Consider the following 22848-nt stretch of genomic DNA (forward strand, 5'->3'; position numbering starts at 1 on the left):
AAAATACAGCGGTCTTTTTTCTTCTAAGCATCAGCTATACGAGCATAAGCTTGTATTGTCACACTGGCCTTGGACTCTGAAGAACAAAAGAACTTAAGAGGGAAGTTGGTACTGGAAGCAGCCTTGTAAAGCAGGTAAGGGTCAGGTTATAGCTATCACAAAGAAAACAGTTTACCTTGCTGTGTGACTGACTCAATACAAATATATAGTAGAAACTTTAGTAACAAAAAAGTGAGATTTTTTTATTAGCATCAATGAAAAAATCAATTTGATGGGTTAAAGTTTTCATTTGTTTGATTTAATTGTTTTAATTTAGGTTAAACAGTAGCAGGAGGAAGAAGGGGATGAGATAAGAGAGGAACATGTAGATTATTATGCCTATTGTTGATAAATTCTAGTTCTTGGATTGTCAGAGGGTCCACAGACATTCCTTAAATGGTTTATAACCTACACATAGATTACGTGTATTCTTTTATAGATACAAAATAGCATATTTTAAAATAATAAAAGAAAATGAATGAGAAATAATGAATTAGAAAACGGTGTTATATGTCCATCAGTAACCAACAAACTAAAAGAATTCATCCATGTTGGCAAAAAGATTGCAAGTATGTTGCATTTCTTGATTCATGATTTTTTATCTTAAATTCGTTTATACAAGACAATCACAGTCATGTAAAAATATATGAAAAGGAAATTCACCAAAATGTTAATAGTGGATATTTGTGAATGATGGAATTTTGAGTGTTTTTTTTTCTTTATAATTTTTAGTATTTTCCAGATACTCTGCTATGAGCGTGTATTATCTTTATAAACAGAAAAAAATAAATGAAATGAAAGCATTTGTAACACTATGCTTTGTCACATGTCCTTTGTCTTTACAAGATAAAAGCTGTGCCTGCTGGCCGCTTTGTATTCTGTGCATATTTCTCTAGGTTCCTAGGTATTAAGTTACTTTTGTAGGGCAAGGACATATATTAGGTAGTGAGATATAAGAGACTTTGCCAAAGATCAAGTGAGACTCCCTTCTCTTAATCTTCTAAAAGATGAATTGTCTTTAATAAAACAGTGACTTGGATTTTTACACAGTAAGAAACAAGGGTTTTTTAATAAGTACCCTTTACTTTCCATTTCCAATATTAATAAATAATAATCAGATATTATTTAAAATGGATTTCCTACGCTTTTCTGGTGAGCTTTTTATAAATTTATTTATTTATTTATTTTTGGCTCTGTTGGGTCTTCGTTTCTGTGCGAGGGCTTTCTCTAGTTGTGGCAAGCAGGGGCCACTCTTCATCGCGGTGCACGGGCCTCTCATTATCGCGGCCTCTCTTGTTGCAGAGCACAGGCTCCAGACGCGCAGGCTCAGTAGTTGTGGCTCACGGGCCTAGTTGCTCCGCGGCATGTGGGATCTTCCCAGACCAGGGCTCGAACCCGTGTCCCCTGCATTGGCAGGCAGATTCTCAACCACTGCGCCACCAGGGAAGCCCTCTGGTGAGCTTTTAAATTTCAAAAGTCAGAAGGGGTGATCTCCCCTCCCTTTTATAACCTAAACCACTGAGAGTGATGACACCCAATTAAAAGGAAAGTCCACTCCTTTTCTTATCAAGGACACTTGAAGGCTTGCTTTTCCTAATCTCAAAAAAATATTGGACTTCCCTGGTGGCGCAGTGGTTAAGAATCCACCTGCCAATGCAGGGGACATGGGTTCGATCTCTGGTCTGGGAAGATCCCACATGCCACAGAGCAACTAAGCCCGTGCGCCACAACTACTGAGCCTGCTCTCTAGAGCCCACGAGCCACAAGTACTGAGGCCTGCGTGTCTACAGCCCCTGCTCCTCAACAAAGAGAAGCCTGCGCACCGCATCGAAGAGTAGCCCCTGCTCGCCGCAACTAGAGAAAGCCCACGCACAGCAACAAAGACCCAACGCAGCCAAAAATAAATTTATTTTTAAAAAATACTGCAAAGTAGCAAGTATGCATAATTTTTCTAGACAAAAACCGAGATATAATTTTTCAGAATGTTAAGTGCTAGCTGTAACTGCACAAATTACCTTTGGAGATAAAGCTATAAAGGCCTGGAAGCTCCATGCTATCGGAAAACCAGTGACAATTTATCAAGGCCATCTTTTCAGAGATAAAGGGACTGTCACAGGATAAATGGACCACAATCTTGATGTGTAATGTTGAGCTTTCCAGAAATCTCCTATATCAGAGGGACATCAGACTCTACCTACCCTAGGCCAAAAATCTACTTCCATCTGCATTTCAGTTATGTCTAAACTTCCAAAACTATAGTTTTATTTCTGAATATGCTAAGTTCTGAATATGCCAGTCAATGTGCCTGTCATGCCTGACTTTCCCTTCTAGCTTCAACTGACCTGACCAAACTCTCTATTTAGGGGAACAGCACTGGGTTGTTCTCGAAGAGACAGGCACCTGGCCAGCTACCTAGAACCTGGCCTGGAATACAGTATGTACACCCTGTCCATAAACAAAGGAAATCATTGGCTAAGCCAAGATTCCTTCTCCTGGAAATTTTAACTTGAAGTATGAAATGAACTTGCCAGTTGCTATTGAAACAGAAAGAATCAGAGGAAATTGTCACTTCCTCTGAAGAATCATGAACTCCTGTTGCTTGAGTCCCCACCACTACCTTGAATCCAGAATCACCTCCAGCTCCAAGCTTCCAAAGGCACATTCTTTAAATAATACTGCGCTTCTTGAACTAGCTTGGGTGATTTCTCTTCCTTTCAGCTTTACCAGGCCTAACTAGAACAGAAGAGCATATATTAACATATGTGTGAATTCATTAACCAGCTTCTTTTTCTAGCTAAAAGTCAGCTGAGAGCTGTCTTTGATTCATAGTGGTGAAATACCTAGATTCAGAGCACACATAAGTCAAGTAGGTGTTCCAGATAGCTAAGAGGATTGTGTCTCAGAAGCATCAGATACCTAGAATGCTGTGATGGTCTTCTAATGTGTCAATTTGACTAAGCTACAGTCCCCAGTTATTCATACAAATACTAACATAGGTGTTGCTATGAAGGCCTTATGGATATGCTTTAAGTCCATAATAACTGACTTTAAGTAAAGGAGATTGTCCTAGATAATCTGGGTGGGTCTAATTCAATCGGTTGAAAGGTCTTGAGAGCAGAACTGAGGCTTCCCTGAATAAGAAAATTCCATCCGTGGGCAGCAACTTCAGCCTATGCCAGAGAGTTCCAGCCTGCCCTTACTAATAGCCTGCCCTATAGATTTTGGACTTGCTTATTAGCCAGTGCCCACAATCGTGTAAACCAATTCCTTGCAATAAATGTCTTAATATGTATCTCCTACTGGTCTGTTTATCCAGTTGAACCCTCATTAAAACAAATGCTAAAGGTAAATTTCACCATTCATTTATTCAAAAAATATTTGAAGACCTATCGATAAATATTCAGCAAGAACCCATCATATATCAGACATTACTTTAGATGCTGGGAATACAACGTTGAACAAGATACTGTCCTCACTGGGACTTCCCTGGCGCTCCAGTGGTTAAGACTCCGCACTTCCAGTGCTTCCACTGCAGAGGGCACGGGTTCCATCCCTGGTGGGGGACTAGGATCCCACACGCCACACAGCGTGGCTAAATAAATAAATAAATAAAAAGCTACTCTCCTCGCAGAGATCAGATTCTTTGAGGGAGAGATTAAAAATCTATGTGTGTTTATATAATTTCAGGTACTATCAAGTGCTATGAAGAAAAATAAGGCAAAGTAAGGGGAGAGTGGGCAGGGTGGCAGGATAGACAGAAAAGGCAAGATGTCTGAGAGGATGACATCTGAGCAGATACCTAAATGAAGTATGGGAATGAGGACCTGGGGAAAGAGTATGCCAGACGTAGCAAGTGCCAATGTTCCAAGGTGAGAGTGAACTTGGGGTGTTCCAAGAACAGCAAGAAGGCTGGTGTGTCTAGAGTGGAGTAGGGGGGAGAAGAGTAGCATGAGATGAGGCCAGGTACCTGTGGTACCTGGCAGTACTACATTGTTGAATGGTTAAATTAATATTGAATGAAGGAATCTGCCAAACTTTCCTGTTCTGTACTGTCTCTGCTAGCTTACAAAGAGACCTGCCACATAATTTTTGCTACTGGATTCTCAATGATAGATGTACCATACAAGGGCAGGAAACACTGTCACTAATGACTCAGCTTAGGATGGCTGTTTTCACTAGCTGAACTAAGAAACTGGCTGAGGGTGAAGGAAGGTGGGAGGTCAGGACCAGAGAAACAGGATTTGTGAAAGAGGGTAAGGGATGTTGGACAGACTAGGGTCCTTAGGTCAATGACAGGTGATCTGTTGTAGGCAGGTACCAGAGTCAACCTAGATATGTTGGCAGTAATAACAACAATAGTAGTACAAAGCTGGCAGTTCTTGATGTCACCCAAAACCCAAAGAGACCTACTAGGCAGAGTATTCTTTCCTAGTGATGGGAGGTACAAGATGCAATAGTTTGTGCTTTACTTTGGAGGGGATGTCCAGGCATGCCCCAGGCCACTACGCCCCTAACACAGTGGTTCTCAACTGCGAGTGATTTTGTCTTCCAGGGATACTTGTCAATGTCTACAGATATTTTTGGTTGTCACAACCTAATCCTCTTTTCCTAGAAGGTCCTCCTTCCTGTTCCCACCCCCATCTCCTGTACTCTCTTTCACCTGGCTTACTCCTCATCCCATAAAACTGACCCAGTGTCGCCCCACCCAGGAAATCTCACCTGAGGAGTGAGATATAGATAGCATGCTTTGATACTGCCATCCTCCTTAAATCCCACAAACATCTCTAACTACTCTAGCCACTTTGTATTATAATTGTTTCTATGTGTCTTTCTCCCTGAACTGGCTTGTAACACCTAAAGCAAGGTAAAGTGAGCAATCACTGGCATCTAGAGCATAGGATACTGCTCAATATCATAAGTTCCACAGGAAAGCTCCCCACAACAGAACTTTCTGGCCCAGAATGTCAATAGTGCCACCCTGGGAAATCCTGCCCTAAAAATATCACTAACGAAGAAGACCTTAATTTTCATTGGGCTTATCTCCTACCCTCTGGAATATATATGTCTTTCCAAGGCCTCCAATGTACCTACCATTTCCTGGTCATTTAGTCTGATTAACATGACTAACACAATGCCATCCATATGATGGATTGATATGACGTTCTGCTGTCCAGGTCCTTTAAGACTATATTATGATAGGGACTTCCCTGGTGGTCCAGTGGTTAAGACTCTCTGCTCCCAATGCAGGGGGCCTGGGTTCGATCCCTGGTCAGGGAACTAGATCCAGCATGCTGCAGCTAAAAGATCCCACATGCCGCAACTAAAGATCCCACATGCAGCGACTAAATATCCCGCATGCTGCAACTAAAATCCCACATGCTGCAACTAAAGATCCTGCAATCAACAACTAAATATCTCGCACATGGCAATGAAGATCCCGCGTGCTGCAACTAAGACCCGGCACAGCCAAATACATAAATATTTTTTAAAAAAAGAAAGAAAAACTTTAAAAAAAAGGACTATATTTTAATAGAGTTATTATGATAGACCATATTATGGGAGCGTTAACATAATCCAGGAGTAAAACTTAAAATGTATACTCCTGTGCAGTTCAAGAAAATGAATACTGTTTTAAATCCTTATTGTTAGGGATGGAAAACAACTCTTTCATCAAATCAGTACCTGCTTACCATGTACCTGAAGTCACATTAATCTGCTCTAGCTACCACCTCTAGCACAGCAACTGCAACTGGGGCTACTACTTGGCTGAATTTGTGATAGTTTACTGTTATCCTCCAGGGTCTGTGCAGCCTTTGTAAGGGCCAGACTTCAGTTTAGACATGATGAGGACCACAACCCTTGCATTCTTCAGGTCTTTAAGGCACTAATCTCTGCCATACTTCCTAGAGTATGATAATGTTTTCTATCTACTATCCTGGCAGAGTGTGAGGGAAGCTGTTCATTAGCCTTCCCTACTATGTTCTTATTCCAGGAACCAATACGACAGTTTAGCCAACTTCTAACTATATTCGTTCCAATTAAACATTTGGGGAACTTGGGAAACGACACTTGGCACTATGAGCCAGACCTGGGCCCGGACTCCATTTATAACCCTAGATTCCCACTCTAACAGGGACTATTATGACTCTTTGGGTATCAATGTCAACTTGCACAGGGTCCACAGCACTCAAAACATTTGGTTATTCCACTTTTCCCAATGAACAGTTACCAGAGCAAATGATAGGTGCCTTTGGAGAAGTACGAAGGGATTCATTAACACATACTTACCATAGTGTTACATGGTCCTACTTCCTGGGGACCTAGCTTCTCTTTCAATCAAATGGTCTGAAATCAGAGTTCTACATCTGAAAACTAGCTCAGGCATGGAAACTATTAAAGGATCAGTTTTTGAAAAATTTTTACTGGAATACCTGCCTTCAGCCTCCTGAACATCCAACCTTGATTTCTCTTGGTTGTATAGATTGAGCAACATCCTTGTAGGCTGCCCATCAATCTTGCCTCTAAGGACACCCTGTTGCATTAACAATCTCTGTATCTTTCCCCAGGTCAGGACCCCTGACGCAGCCATTTCGACCTTGTGCTAATTATAATTGTACCCACCTTGCTTCTGAGGGTGAAGCATCACCACTTGGCCTCTATTTTGGGATCCCATCATCCCCATTGCTTTCATGGAGCTAAGCTATGTAACTTTTTCTGCTACTATCACCTGGGGCCTGTAAAGGACAGTCACCATGAGTAACAGTGCTGTGCTGAGCCATATTGCAGTCTGAGGCAAAAGGAAAAATCAGTAATATTGATCCTGTCTTTAAAATTTTGACATTTGTTCATCATGGACTTTTCTGCATTATTTTTTAAACACCATATTAAAATATTATTTATCATGGTTACTGAGATTTTTGGCACCCCCTTAAATTTTGAACCTGAGGCCAGCACCTCACTCACTTCCCCTCAGTCCTGTTCAGTGATGCTGGTGCCCCTTTCACATTTCTTATTGCTTTAGGGAAAGGAGTATCCTCTGAGCCTTCCTGTGGAGCACAGTCATCTTCTAAGTTTTCTAGCCTTAGTGTAGAATACCTACTCTAGCATACCCACCTCTCTGAGCCTTTTGATCCCTTCTTCCACGATCTTCCACAGTAGTTCTGCCATTTGTACACCACTTAATGTGAGCCATCCCAGTAGAGTGTTAGCACTGCCTCCCCTGATCCTTGTCAGCGTTATTCCGTATCACGGGATAGCACTCCCATATCGATAACTCCTCCCTATCCATTACCTTCTGCTACCCAGCCCTACCCCTTGATCTGAGACCCTCAGAAGTTAGTTCCTTATGTCATTCTCCAGCTCCTGCTGGTACATGTTAGCTAGGTCCTTTGACTCCTTTGAGGTGTCCCTCTCCTCCCTTAGCAGGCCCAGCATTTCCTTGGCCAGGTGATGTATGACTTAACCGCAGTTTTTGGTCTGTTGTCCAGGAAGGAAAATTCTTGAGTGGAGCACCTGTCTTCTAACAAGTCAAAAACTTCTGTATCTTCTTCAAGCAAAGAGGGAGCAGTAGCTTTTTCACAGAGAGGATTAGGCCACATCTGTAGGCCCAGAGGATTCAGGGGAACCTAGGATTTCAAGTTGCCTGGGTGCACTGACCCAGATGTCCTGATCCTATTTCTCCTGATTGAGATCCTTCCCAATCAGTGCCCTCACTTTGTATAAAAGAAATGCTGAGGCTGAAAATTTTGTCCACTTTTGGAGCTCTGCTTTTTTTTTTTTTATTAGTTTGCAGAAATGGCTGAATTTTTCTTTTAATACTTATTTATTTGGTTGCGCTGGGTCTTACTTGCTGCATGCTGCCTCCTTAGTTGTGGCATGTGAACTCTTAGTTGCAGCATGCATGTGGGATCTAGTTCCCTGACCAGGGATTGAACCCGGGCCCCCTGCACTGGGAGTGTGGAGTCTTATCCACTGCGCCAAGGAAGTCCCTGGAGTTCTGCCACTCTTAATATTAAGTCCTGGACCTGACCATCAGCCTTTTTTGCTCTCTGGCTGGAGACAGAGACAATGAGACTTCCTTATATACTACCAATGATGCCCTCCAGCTTTAACACTTAACAATTTCTTAGCGATTAATCACTCTCAGCCTTTCAGTGTCTGTCTCCCAATATCTCAATAGGAGCTATTAGCGCTTCACCTACCACCAGTAAGAGGGTCCTCATTGCCAGCCAGACTGCAGGTGATCCAGATCTAAAAAATCCCATTTTAGAGTCTCCTTTCTTGGATCACAGGTTGGGTTCCCTATGAAGCAGACTCTGAGATGGAGATTTGCATGCAGAGGGAATCAGAATCAGGCAGAAGCAGCAGCTGAACTGCCACTCAGTTGCAACAAAGACCTCAATTCTATGGGGAACTCTGTAGATGTTTTGGCCCTTTAGAGTTGTCCCAAATTGGGGCGAGGGAGTTGAGGCTTTATATTCCCATATCAACATGATTTTGGATGTGAGCTTCCCCGGGCAGAGGGCATGACCTTGGGAGAGGCAGCTTTAACAACGAGCAATACCCAGAGAGGGATGCATCAGAGAGCTGTCACCCAAAGAACTTCCAACAGCTCTAGTTATGAGAGGAGAGGGAAAGGAATCTGGGCAGCCTATAGCATCCACTACAAGTAAACAAACGTGTCTTCCATGAGATGCCAATGATGCAGCCAGATAGAGGATGACACTATCCCCTAAGGATATGAACCTCAAAGAAGCTCGGGCTTTCACAAAAAGGTGGATAAATAATGGTCTGAAAGCAGTAGTGAGGAGTGATGGACACAAGGGTCCTGCTCTCTTGACCTTGAAGTACACAGGTAGTACACAGGTAGTAGATGGGTTGGCAAATGCCCCTTCCCAAAGTTCTCAAAAACCATTTTCTTTCTTGGAATGGTGATTAATTGAAAATAATTTTTAAAATCACTTTTCTTTCTTCATGGCAATTTATCAATGGTTATGCCTCTCCAGGAGTCTCTACATGTGGAAATTGGAGGGGTGAGAACATGCACGTGCTCTCAGTTCTGAAACCTTCTTTCTCTCCCACTAATGCAGTGATTCTCAAACTCTAAGAGCACTCAAGTCCCTGAGGAGTTTCTTTTTTTTTTTTTTTTAATATTTATTTATTTATTTATTTTGGCTGCACTGGGTCTTAGTTGCAGCATGCAGCATCTCTGTTGGGGCATGCGAGATCTTTAGTTGCAGCACATGGACTTCTTAGTTGCGGCATGTGGACCTTAGTTGAGGCATGTGGACTTCTTAGTTGGGGCGTGCATGCAGGATCTAGTTCCCCAGCCAAGGATCAAACGCGGGCCCCTTGCATTGGGAGCTTGGAGTCTTACCCACTGGACCACCAGGGAAGTCCCCCTGAGGAGCTTCTTAAAAGTGTAGGTTGTAAACCCAAATTCCAGAGAGTGATTCAGTGAGTTTGAGGTGAAGCCCAAGAGTTGATAATCTTTACAGGTGGCCTACTACCATGCATTGAGAAACACTGCATATCAAAGCCTCTTTTCTCATCTATATCTGAATTCTGGGAGAAGGCAGACAGATCTCCCATGTTCCATGGTCAGAAGGAGAAATAAATGTACCCAGTGTTCAGCAGCCACCCACCCCCACCCACTTTTAGATAAAATGTGCCTATGGGTGAGAAAGAATGAGCAGCATCGATATGAGAGAAAAAGCACAGAAGAGCTTTACAGGGAGCCAAACTTCAGCCAAGGCAATTGTTCTCAACACCACAGGATGCAACACCTCCTTTATTCTCCTGAAATAAAAATCAGAGAATATGACCTGATCATTCTGAAATATCAATATAATACCCTAACTGAAATATAAATAAAAGAAAAATGCCTATGATAAAAAGATATATTGAGGAGTAGGAGATTTTATGAATCACAGGTTAGAGGTTCCAAAGGCACAAAGGAAAGGTTTAAGAGTGAAAATCAGGAAAGAGGAAGCACTGAGCTGTATAATAATGAGGCTAAAGGAGAGAATGATTATTAGAGGGACTCTTAGACATTGAGCAAGGATAACAAGCAGAGGTGTCTTGCTATTAGGTTGTCAACATAAATGGTCCTGGGAACCCTCAGGTGGGTGGAGCTAAAGCAGGGTTAAATGGACTCTCATGCCACAATCTTCCATGGCAAGGGACAGCAAACTCTGGCCCATTAGCCATACTTGGCTGCCATCTTTATTTTTTTTTTATATTTGGTGGTAAAATATATATAACATAAAATATACCATTTGAATCATTTTTAAGTATACAATTCAGTGCATTAAGTACATTAAATGCATTTCTACATTAAGTACAAACTACTGTACAACTATCACAACTATATATATCCAAACTTTTTTATCACCCCAAGCAGAAACTCTGTAACTATTAAGCAACAATTTCTCATTCCCCCTTCCCCTGAGTCCCTGGTAATGTCTAATCTTTCTGTCTATACAAACTTGCCTTTTTAAGATATTTCATGTAATTGGAATCATACAATATTTGTCCTTTTGTGTCTGGCTTATTCCACTTAGCATATTTTCAAGGTTCATCCATGTTGTAGCATATGTCAGAAATTTTTTTTTTTATAGACCGTTACTGGAGTATAATTGCTTCACAATACTGTGTTAGTTTCTGCTGCACAACAAAGTGAATCAGCCATATGCATACATACGTCTCCATATCCTCTCTCTCTTGAGTCTCCCTCCCATCCTCCCTATCCCACCCCTCTAGGTCATCGCAAAGCACCAAGACAATCTCCCTGTGCTATGTTGCTGCTTCCTACCATCCAACTATTTTACATTTGGTAGTGTATACATGTTGATGCTACTATCACTTCGCCCCAGCTTCCCCCTCCCACCTCATGTCCTCAAGTCCATTCTCTATGTCTACCTCTTTATTCCTGCCCTGCAACTAGGTTCATCAGTACCTTTTTTTTTTTTTTTAGATTCCATATATATGCGTTAGCATACAGTATTTGTTTTTCTCCTTCTGACTTATTTCACTCTGTATGACAGACTCTAGGTCCATCCGCCTCACTACAAATAACTCAATTTCGTTTCTTTTTATGGCTGAGTAATATTCCATTGTATATATGTGCCACATCTTCTTTATCCATTCATCTGTGGATGGACATTTAGGTTGGTTCCATGTCTGGCTATTGTAAATAGTGCTGCAATGAACATTGTGGTACATGTCTCTTTTTGAATTATGGTTTTCTCAGGGTATATGCCCAGTAGTGGGATTGCTGGGTCATACGGTAGTTCTATTTTTTAGTTTTTTAAGGAACCTCCATACTGTTTTCCATAGTGGTTGTATCAATTTACATTCCCACCAACAGTGCAGGAGGGTCCCCTTTCACTACACCCTTTCCAGCATTTATCGTTTCTAGATTTTTTGATAATGGCCATTCTAACCAGTGTGAGATGATACCTCACTGTAGTTTTGATTTGCATTTCTCTAATAATTAGTGATGTTGAGCATCTTTTCATGTGCCTCTTGGTCATCTGTATGTCTTCCTTGGTGAAATGTCTATTTAGGTCTTCTGCCCATTTTTTAACTGGATTGTTTGTTTTTTTGATATTGAGCTCCATGAGCTGTTTGTATATTTTGGAGATTAATCCTTTGTCTGTTGTTTCATTTGCAAATATTTTCTCTCTCTGAGGGTTGTCTTTTTGTCTTGTTTATGGTTTCCTTTGCTGTGCAAAAGCTTTTAATTTTAATTAAGTCCCATTTGTTTAGTTTTGTTTTTTTTTACATTACTCTAGGAGGTGGGTCAAAAAAGATCTTGCTGTGGTTTATGTCAAAGAGTGTTTTTCCTGTGTTTTCCTCTAAGAGTTTTATAGTGTCTGGTCTTACATTTAAGTCTTTAATCCATTTGGAGTTTATTTTTGTGTATGGTGTTAGGTAGTGTTCCAATTTCATTCTTTTACACATAGCTGTCCAGTTTCCCCAGTACCACTTATTGAAGAGGCTGTCTTTTCTCCATTGTATGTTCTTGCCTCCGTTGTTGTAAATTAGGTGTCCATATGTGCGTGGGTTTATCTCTGGGCATTCTATCCTGTACCATTGATCTATAGTTCTGTTTTTGGGCCAGTACCATACTGTCTTGATTACCGTAGCTTTGTGGTATAGTTTGAAGTTGGGGAGCCTGATTCCTCCAACTCCGTTTTTCTTTCTCAAGATTGCTTTGGCTATTCGGGATCTTTTGTGTTTCCATATGAATTGCAAAATTTTTTGTTCTAATTCTGTGAAGAATGCCATTGGTAGTTTGATAGGGATTGCATTGAACCTGTAGATTGCTTTGGGTAGTATAGTCATTTTCACAATACTGATTCTTCCAATCCAAGAACATGGAGAACTTCATTCTTTTTAAGGCTGAGAAATGTTTCATTTTATATATATATAAATGTCACATTTTGTTTATCCATTCTTCTCATTCTTCTATTGATCGACATGGGTTATTTCCACCTTTCGGCTATCATAAATAATGCTGCAATGAACACTGTTGTACAAATACCTGCTGAGTCTTTGTTTTCAATTCTTTTGAGTGTATATACACCTGGGAGTTGAATTGCTGAGTCATAATTCTATGTTTAGTTTTTTGAGGAACTACCAAACTGTTTTCCAAAGCAGCTACACCCTTTTACAGTGGCAATGCATGAAGAATCCAATTTCTCCACATCCTCACCAACACTTTTTTTTTATAGCTATTCTAATAGGTGTGAAGTGGTATTTCATTGTAGTTTTGATTTGCATTTGCCTATTGGCTAAGGATGTTTAGCATATTTTCATATGCTTATTGGCCATTTGTGTATCTCCTTTGGAGAAATGTCTATTCAAGTCTTTTGCCCATTTTTTAATTGAGTTGGGTTTTTTTTTTGTGGTTATTGTTAACCACAGATATATATATATATATCTGCCTCCAGTTCCTAGCACAGAGCTCCTAAAACCCCTGAACCCTTGTAAAACCCTGAGTGATAAAAGCACTAGGAGCATCTCCTGTTCTAATATTTGGTCTTTGACGGTGTCCTTGACACAGAACTACTAAAACCCTTAGTGAATTCCTAAGGGAGAAGAGCGCTAGGAGCATCTTTTATTCTATTGAGGCAACTCTGAGTGGGCTCCTGGATGGCTACTAGATTGGGGTTTGTCACCAGAAAGACCAAGTCATAATTAGAAGCTTGGAATTTTCAGTCATCCACTCCTCACTTCTCCAAAGAGGGGGGGCTGGAAATGGAGTAAATAATTGATCATGTCTATGTGATGAAGCCTCCAAAAAATTTCCAATAGTATGGGGTTCAGAGAGCTTCCAGGTTGGCAAACACACGCATGCCGGGAAGGTGACACACACCAACTCCATGAGGACAGAAGCTCCTGCACTCGGGACCCTCCAGGACCTCGTCGTATGTATCTCTTCATCTGGCTGTTCATCTGTATTCTTTATCACATCCTTTAATAAACTAGTTAACTTAAGTGTTTCCCTGAGTTCTGTGAGCCTCTCAAAAAAATTACTCGAACTTGGACTTCCCTGGTGGTCCAGTGGTTAAGACTCCATGCTTCCAATGCAGGGGGCAAGGGTTTGCTCCCTGGTTGGGGAAGTTCCACATGCCACGGGATGTGGCCGAAAATAAATAATTTTTAAAAATTGATCGAACCTGAGTAGAGGGTTATGGGAACCTCTGATTTGTATGCAAACCAGACAGAAGTTGTGGGTAACCTGGGAACCTACTACTTGTGATTGGCATATGAAGTAGGGCGGGTGCAGTCTTGTGGGACTAAGCCCTTAGCCTGTGGGATCTGACACTATCTCCGGGTAGACAGTGTTAGAATTGAGTTAAACTGTAAGACACCCAGCTGGTGTCACAGAGAATTACTTGGTGTGGGACAAACCTCCACACATTTGGTGACAAAAAGTGAATTGTTTTGTGTGAGTAGCAAAGGAGACACACAGGAGAAATACAAAGGTGGGAAACTGAGTTTTTCTAATTCACTGTGTGTTGACTTTCACCCTGTTGACAGTGTCTTTTGATGCACAAGCTTTTAATTATGATGAAGTCCAACTTATCTTTTTTTTTCTTCTGTTGCTTGAGCATTTGGTGTCATATCCAAGAAATCATTGCCAAATCCAATGTCATGAATAATTTAGTTTTGATTCCAAAAAACAATGTATATTATAAATTATTCAAATAGTACCCCCCCCAAAAGATATAAAATGAAAAGTAAAAGCCTTACCTCACATGTCTCATTCCCCAATGGTTAAGTGTATTTTATGTATTCATTAACGTTATACATATACAAACACATTCAGTATACATATTATTTAATTTTTACACCAGATTCTTAAAAGGAAGACTGTTTAAGAAGGGGGATGTTGGCAGAAATTACATACTATAAAATCACAAATTATTCCAAAAAGGAAAGAGTTCAAACACAAAGATGCTAATATGAATAAATAAGAAGCATCTTGATAAAATCAGACTTTAAAAAAGGTCAAAAGATGATAGGAGGCCTACATAAGAAAAATAAATCAGTAGCTTCTGGGTCAGTGAATACATGGAGATTGGGGAGAGTGGCACACTCAGAGATGGAAGCTTAGGGCTTCCCTGGTGGCACAGTGGTTAAGAATCCACCTGCCAATGCAGGGGACATGGGTTCGAGCCCTGGTCCAGGAAGATCCCACATGCCGCGGAGCAACTAAGCCCGTGCGCCACAACTACTGCGCCTGCGCTCTAGAGGCCGTGAGCCACAACTACTGAGCCCGTGTGCCACAACTACTGAAGCCCGTGCGCCTAGAGCCCGTGTTCCGCAACAAGAGAAGCCACCACAATGAGAAGCCTGCTCACCGCCAACGAAGAGTAGCCCCCGCTCGCCGCAACTAGAGAAAGCCCGTGTGCAGCAACAAAGACCCAATGCAGGCAAAAATAAATAAATATATAAATTTACTAAAAAAAAAAGAGATGGAAGCTTCAAGCCCCTTCCCACATAATCTTGCCCTATGCATTTCTTCCATCTGACTCCATATTCCTCATATTCTTCTATAATCAACTGGTAATCTAAGGATATACTGAGTAAAGATGCTGGGGAATGTGGAATATGCCTTGAAGACCTGCAGCAGAGAGATACTATAGCACGACTGCCTTGTCTATGCATACATCATAAAGGCTGCATCAGTGAATGGTTTGAAGTACAGTTGATCCTTGAACAACATGAGTTTGAACTGCAAGGGTCTGCTTACAGGTGGGTTTTTTTCTTTCTTTCTTTTCTTTTTTTTTAAATAAACATTTATTTATTTACGGCTGTGTTGGGTCTTCGTTGCTGCGAGCGGGCTTTCTCTAGTTGCGGTGAGCGGGGGCTACTCTTCGTTGCGGTGCGCGGGCTGCTCACTGCAGTGGCTTCTCTTGTTGCGGAGCACGGGCTCTAGGCGCGCAGGCTTTAGTAGTTGTGGCTCGCGGGCTCTAGAGTGCAGGCTCAGTAGTCGTGGCGCACGGGCTTAGTTGCTCCGCGGCATGTGGGATCTTCCCAGACCAGGGCTCGAACCCATGTCCCCTGCATTGGTAGGCAGATTCTTAACCACTGCGCCACCAGGGAAGCCCTGGGTGTTTTTCAATAGTAAATACTACAGTGCTACACAATCCACATCCACAGTTGCTCGAACCTGAGGATGCAGAACCATGGATATAGAGGAGCCAAGTATAGGGAGGGCCGACTATAAGTTATACTTGGAGTTTAGACTATGAGGAGGGTCAGCACCCCTAACCCCCTTGGGGGTTCAAGGGTCAAGGGTCAAGAGTAAATAGATCTTGGCCTGAGCACCCTTCAGATTAAGCATCAGATTCCTGTCTTACAGGTTTTCTTGTCTTTTGAAGGTGCTTGAAAAACAGAGAGGATGTGAAGATCTGTCTCTGGTAAAACAAAAACAAAAATGAAGACATACTCAGCCAGAAATCTGAGTTCTCTGAGACTCAATAACATGGAGACCAACAATCATACAGGAAAAAATATATTGCTGAAAAGAGTACAATTACCACAGAACTCAGTGTAACAAACTTGCATACAAAGGACACACAGGGATTTTGAAAATGCTGCATATCTCTTAATAGTCATCTATATAGGTAATACTGATAAACATTTTGCATTCAGATGCCAGAGTTAACTGATTTAAAAGTTGATTTACTATTAAATTCTCAGAGCTGTGCAACTAGTTGTGTTTTTTTAGTTTGGGATCTCTATTTTTCCCAATATGATGTTTCTGCATTCATCTATTCTTAAATTGAAGACTACGTAATTTACTTCTTATAAATAAGTCTTAAATGTGAACCAAGAAATGTAATCAAGCAGTAAAACGTTCTCTGAATGTATACCATGATCTCAATTCTTCTATTTTCCCCCCAAGAGTGGAAAATAGACTTCTACATAAGAAAGCTAAAATATATTAATATTTTTAAAGTTTTAACAATATCAGGATGCAGTCCAAAGAGTAAATCAAGTGCATAATTACATTTTAATTAATCAAATCTAGGATTGTCTACTGAATTGCAATTTATTAAATCTATGGTGTCCTCTTAAATAAAACTGCTAAACAGTTAATCAACAATGAATCACCTTGTAGCTATGTAACTTTTCTTTTAAGCTATGCACTTTTTAAAAAATACCAATTACCAATTTTAAGTGCTGCCACCTACAGCAACTTTAACAGGTATTTTCATTTGTTTTTTTCATGTAATTATTTTACTGTGCTTTGCATCTCCAGGCAGTTTTCCCATATTTGGGTAAAATGTTTAGCAGGTTATAAACTTAGTAACTTATAAAGAGGATAAAATAAAATTTTCTTGAGTGGAAAAAAAAGAAACTTAAAAGTGTCAGAAACCTATAACAATAGTGCAAGAAAGGCTAAAACTCTCAGTGAGCTGAGGCTTATGATGAAATACTAAGATAAATTAAAAAGCTCTTGTTTGGAGCAAGAATAATGAAACCAAGTCTGGTGCTTGAGGTGGATGGTTCAATACAACAGATGACAAAGTGAACTCCCCAATTCATTTGTTCCTTTGTTTTCTATTAAGAAAAATAATCCCAAAACTAAAAGGAAAAAAATATGAGTAAAAGAGAAATGGGCTTAATTTAAATGAGGCGAGGTAACAGTAAGAGAGTAACTGACAGCTTTAAATGAGGGCAGGTGTCCTGGCCTCAACCAACCACATCCCACATCCCAAAAGAACTTGCTGACGTACCAAAAGCACTTTAAAGAGCAATCTCAACAAAATGTATTATTTGTGATGGAGGACACAAGATATGAAAGATCTGAAACCCACATTATGCAAACTGACTAAAGAAATAATGTTTCACACCAAGAAGAGGAGACAGGAGAATAGACATTATATCTCAGATTTTTAAAATGGTAATCCTAATATAAAATATTTATTCTATTGGCTTCATGTATTATAGAAATACCATAGAAACTCCAGTATTTCAGTTGCTTTGTAGTCCAGTGCACATAGACACAATTATAATTCTAACTAATTAATTACAATTCTAATTGTATTAGAAACAATTCTAATACAAAGTGGTTAGAGTAGTTAGATACGTTTGTGGTATTTTAGGAGGATAGTACAGAAGTATCAAACCATGCTATCTATAGATATATCTAATTCCTAAGGTGAGGCTTCCTAGGTGGGGTGACATTGGGTCAGTCTCACAGAATGAAAAGGAGTAAGCCAGATGAAAGGCAATAGAGGAGACAGGGGTGGGAATAGGAAGGAGGACCTTTAGGAAAAGAGGGCAGTGTAGGCAAAAAAACACCACCGTGTCTGTAGAGGATCTAGAAACAGTTCTATGTGGCTAGATGCTACAGTGTGTGGCAGGGAGCAGCAAAAGGGGAATTCTAGGGTCAGATCAGAAGGTTGGTCATATAACCAGGAAGAATCTGCTTTCTTGATAAACTCTGAATGCCCTGAACTAAAACTTTCTGGATCTGGAAAGCTGAGAAGAGCCCCTAAACTAGGCTGTCACCCTTTGTGGCCCCCCCCCGGTATTCAATTATCCTCTTCCTCTTTCCTCTTGCTCAAATTTCTAGTTTTGACTCAGTCTAATTCACCTGCTTTAAAAAACAGTTCTATGGGAATTCCCTGGCAGTCCAGTGGTTAGGACTCCGCACTTCCACTGCAGGAGGCATAGGTTCAATCCCTGGTCATGGAACTAAGATCCTGCAACCTGCACGGAGCGACCTAAAAAAACAGTTCTAAAATTTTAGTATTACAAGGTTGTTGCTACATCTTTCACGAAGTCATGTAGGATAAAACAGCTCTCTGACTCAAGTCAAAGACAAGGGTTTACTTGCTGGCTATGCTGCTTTCTAGCGTGTGCAAGTTACTTAACATCCCTAAACCTGTTTCCTAAGGTCTTAGTCAATGTGCCGAAAGACTGAATCAAAAAGGCCTCATTGCGCCAACACAGATACACCAATATCAACTAGTGCTTCCTCCTCAGAGATCTGAGCCCTAGTTCGTGGGGTTTGGGAGTAGCAGGTGTGTCTCCTTTATGCTTCTTAGGCACTAGCACCAGCCAAGCAGTGCCCTCCCCCTTAGAGATCGGGCTTCCTGCATTTTGGTACCCCTCCACCAAGTTTCTAAGTTCTAATAACACCAACTTCTTCCTTGTTCCCCCAGCCCTAGAGCAGCAAAGAATCAGGCCTGCCTGCTATCCTTTGAAAGACCTGCCTACAAGGCTGGCCCTTCGCTGGCATTTGGGAACTTGGATTTCAGGTGAGTTTCCAACATTCCCAGAAATGATAAGGCTGTCTCACTGTGCCTAAACTGTGCAAGCAATATGGCTTATGCCAAACAACAGCTTTCCTTGGGGAGTTGGAAATTTAGCACCCAGGTAGAGGGTGCCTATGTGATCAGCCCCCAATAAAAACCCTGGTACTGCACCAAGTCTCTCTTTTTTTTTTTTTTTTTTTTTTAATCTAAGATGGTCTTTTTTTTTTTTTTGGCTGCGCTGGGTCTTCGTTGCTGTGCGCAGGCTTTCTCTAGTTGCAGTGAACAGGGGCTACTCTTCGTGGCGGTGTGCTGGCTTATTGTGGTGGCTTCTCTTGTTGCAGAGCACGGGCTCTAGGCACGCAGGCTGCAGTAGTTGTGGCACGCTGGCTCTAGAGCATAGGCACAGCAGTCGTGGCACACGGACTTAGCTGCTCCATGGCATGTGGGATCTTCTGGACCAGGGATCGAACCCGTGTCCCCTGCGTTAGCAGGCAGATTCTTAACCACTGTGCCAACAGGGAAGTCCCTGCACCAAATCTCTTGATTCTCAGCTTCTCTGGTTGGCAACATTTCACACATGTTGTCAGAACTTGTGTCAGAAGACTTAAGCATGTCACCTTAGTTCTCCAATCCCTATTTAACAATGTCTTTATATTAAATTTTGTTTAAAATAACTGGTATAATTTCCCTGACAGGTCCCTAACTGACACAGCCAATCAGTAAGGACAAACTGTCTAGTTAATCCCCTTTGATAGTTGATTTTTATTAGAAACTAACATCTGTAATTACACTAATCTCTCGTAATTCAGTTCCTGATTCAGTCAAGGAAGGTGTTCTTTCAACCAAACACTTCACAAAGACAGTCCCTGTAAGAGATCATTGAGCATGCTGGGAAGATTATTCTATTGATCAAAAAGGTGCCAGTAATGAGATTATGTTAACTTTGAAAGCTTGCTTTATTTCAGGAGGGAAATATAAGTGATGTTTAAAGGTCTTATTCTGTGGTTAAAATTCATCCTATATTTGTTTTGACCAGAGGCTTGATTAAAAACAGTATTTAACACAAAGTCATAGCCATCTCTATTTACCTGAAGACTTTCTGGTTCTGTTCAGTCTGTATTCAGGGTTCCAAAGTGAGCAAAAGGTCAAAGTATATTTCTACCTGGAAGTCAATCAGGAAAATTTCATTTGTAAAGATCACATGAAAGGCAGAAATTAAATACAAACATTATATATACGTGTATATATACAGATATAGATAGAAGAAATATATATATAGATTTCAAACATCCACAAAAATTAGATACAATACTATTATAAACTCCCAATTATCCATATCCAGTTCAGTAATTATCAACAAATGATCAATTTTGTTTCATACACTCTATTCCTCCACCCCCACTGGATCATTTTAAAGTAAATCACAAACATATTTCACCTGTAATCTTCAGTACAAATCTTTACTGAAGTAGAGATTTCAGTTGAATTTCCCAGTCTTGTATATGTCTTTTAATATTTGGTTTGTTCAAAACAATGCCTCCTAAATCTTATAAATCTACAATAATCCCCCCACACCCCCAATCCTCCTTCTCTACTTGACATTTATTTGTTGAAGAAATTGGCTCATTTGTCCTACAGAATTTCCCATATTCTGTATTTGGCAGATTATATCCCCTTGGTGTCAGTTAACATGCTCTTCTATCCCCTGTTTAAACTGGCATACCTAAAAGCTTGACTAGATTCAGATTCAATTATTTTGGCAAGAATATTTAATAGGTGGCATTGTGTCAAATATATTTTTGGCAGCATAACTGGTTTGGACTCTAAGGTACTGCTTCCCGCAGGTCTCTGCTGAATTTTAATTTACTACCAATCTTTTCCTATTGTATAAACAGATTTTTAGCCCACAATTTATAGAAGCACTATCATCTACTAAAACTGAACCAGAATTTCTTATCACTTTTAAACTTCTGACATATTACTCTTTGCTGAGAAGTCCAGCGAGTACCATACATTGTCATCTACTGAAAAGATGCCTTTACTTGCCTTAAAAAAATTTCTTTTAGTGGGGGGGAACTATTCAATTGGGTGACCCAATTCAGTAGATATTTTCTTATGTCTCGGAAGAGTTCAGTAAGAAAATGTTTGGTAAATTTAATAAAAGAAGGCCTTCTATTAAGTTCACAAGTACATCATGTATTGTTTTGAAAAATATGTTTAACAGGCTTTCTAGTTAACAATACCAATAGTTTGAAATAGAACTTCGTAGGATGTGGCAGTGTAATGCCTATATTTTGTAGGCAACTTGTAACCACTGTGATGTTGAGTGGGGGAGTAATACGGTAAAAATGTGTTTTAAAGGAAGATATTACTGGTAATATTTAAGCTTTAAGGCAAGAAAAGCAGGGATTGTGTATTTGAAGGTAATCTGATATACAATTGTCTGGATGCAGCTACAGAACCACCTCAATCAACAAGTACATCCTGTGTTGTATTGAAAAGTGCTTTACAGGGTTTCCCTGGTGGCGCAGTGGTTAAGAATCCGCCTGCCAATGCAGGGGACATGGGTTCGAGCCCTGGTCTGGGAGGATCCCACATGCCGCAGAGCAACTAAGCCCGCCCGCCTAGAGCCTGTGCTCTGCAACAAGCCCGCGCACCACAACGGAGAGGAGCCCCTGCTCCCTGCAACTAGAGAAAGCCCGCGCGCAGCAACAAAGACCTAAGGCAGCCAAAAATAAATAAATAAATAAATAAATTTATTTTTTTAAAAAAGAAAAGTGCTTGACGTTCTTTGTAGCTGGTGATTTCAACTCACTCCACAAAGCATCTAGTAAGGGATGACTGCAATGAACAAAGCAAGAGCAGAAAATAATAATCATACATACACACAGAAGCTGGAATATTTATGTAAATGTAAATCAGATCAAATCACCTCAAATGACTTCCCTTCACACATAGAATGAAATCCAAAGTTGGTACCATGGCCTCCCAAGTACTATAAAAAAGCCCTCACTACCTCTGATCTCATTTCCTGCCACTCTCCTCCTCGCTCACTGTGAGCCAAAGCCCTTGCTCCTCATAAAACATGGCAAGAATGTTTCTGTCTGGGGCCTTTGCACTTGCTGTTCCCTCCACCTGAAGATACTTTCCCCCTCAAACAGTCATATTGTTCACCTCCTCACTTCATTTAGGTCTCTGTTCATTATCACTTCCTCAGAGGCCCACCTGACCACCTTACATAAAACAGCACCCCACCTTACCCCTCTCCATTTCCTTTCCCTGCTTTACTTTTTTCTACACCATATGATTATCTGACACTGTATTATATTAATTGATTTAATATATTGATTTCGCCCACTCTAGAATATAAGCTCTATGACAGTAAAGACTTTTGGTCACTTATCCAGCACCTACAACAGCGAACAGTGAGTGCTCCATAAATATTTGTTGACTACATTTAAGCAGCAGAATGCAGTAAGTAGTATGGCTATTCTCACTTTACGGTTTACAGGAAACTATGACATATAAAGACTAAATAAGTACCTGGCAACAAACAAAGGGGAAAAAAATGTCAAGCCTTGATGAATGATTCCTGAAATGGGTAAATCGAAGCAAAGTCTGGTTTGTATGGAGGAAGGGAAACCCAAACCATGCACGGACACCAATTAAAATGTTGGCAACACACGAAGAAGGCAAATAGAACCGAGTCTCTTCCCTAAGGCCGTGACCATGTAGTGCCCTCACAACAACCTCACGGGGTAAGTGCGGCAGGCACTATATTAGACAGTCATTAACAGCAAGACTGACGGCCAGACTTCGCAGCCGGCAAGGATGGAGGGTCCGACCCAACACTCACCGGTTTGGGCAGTTACATAATCAACACCCAGAACCTCGGGCTTCCTCCCGCCCCTGGGTTGGCATCACGTGGCAGGCCTCGCGACCGGAAGCAGCTCCCAAGAGAACCGCGGCAGTTGGCGAATCCGGGGAAGAGTTCCAGCGCGGGAGGTGAAGTGAGAGGTCACGG

The 22848-nt window shown here is 40.9% G+C and overlaps 1 protein-coding gene across 3 annotated transcripts in view; it reads right to left on the reverse strand.

Annotated features, from left to right (window-relative positions):
• The window catches only part of SF3B1 (splicing factor 3b subunit 1), a 60148-nt gene extending 37331 nt beyond the window's left edge, over positions 1-22817 (reverse strand). For all 3 annotated transcript variants that reach the window (XR_009008966.1, XR_009008967.1, XM_007190463.3), the window contains exons 1-2: positions 22681-22817; positions 19913-19986 (exon numbers count right to left, since the gene is read on the reverse strand). The gene's annotated coding sequence lies outside the window, so the exon portion shown is untranslated. The remainder of the gene's footprint in view (positions 1-19912; positions 19987-22680) is intronic.
• Between the last annotated feature and the right edge of the window lie 31 nt (positions 22818-22848).

Source organism: Balaenoptera acutorostrata, chromosome 8 (genome assembly GCF_949987535.1).
Source record: "Balaenoptera acutorostrata chromosome 8, mBalAcu1.1, whole genome shotgun sequence".
NCBI classification, from domain to species: Eukaryota; Metazoa; Chordata; class Mammalia; order Artiodactyla; family Balaenopteridae; genus Balaenoptera; species Balaenoptera acutorostrata.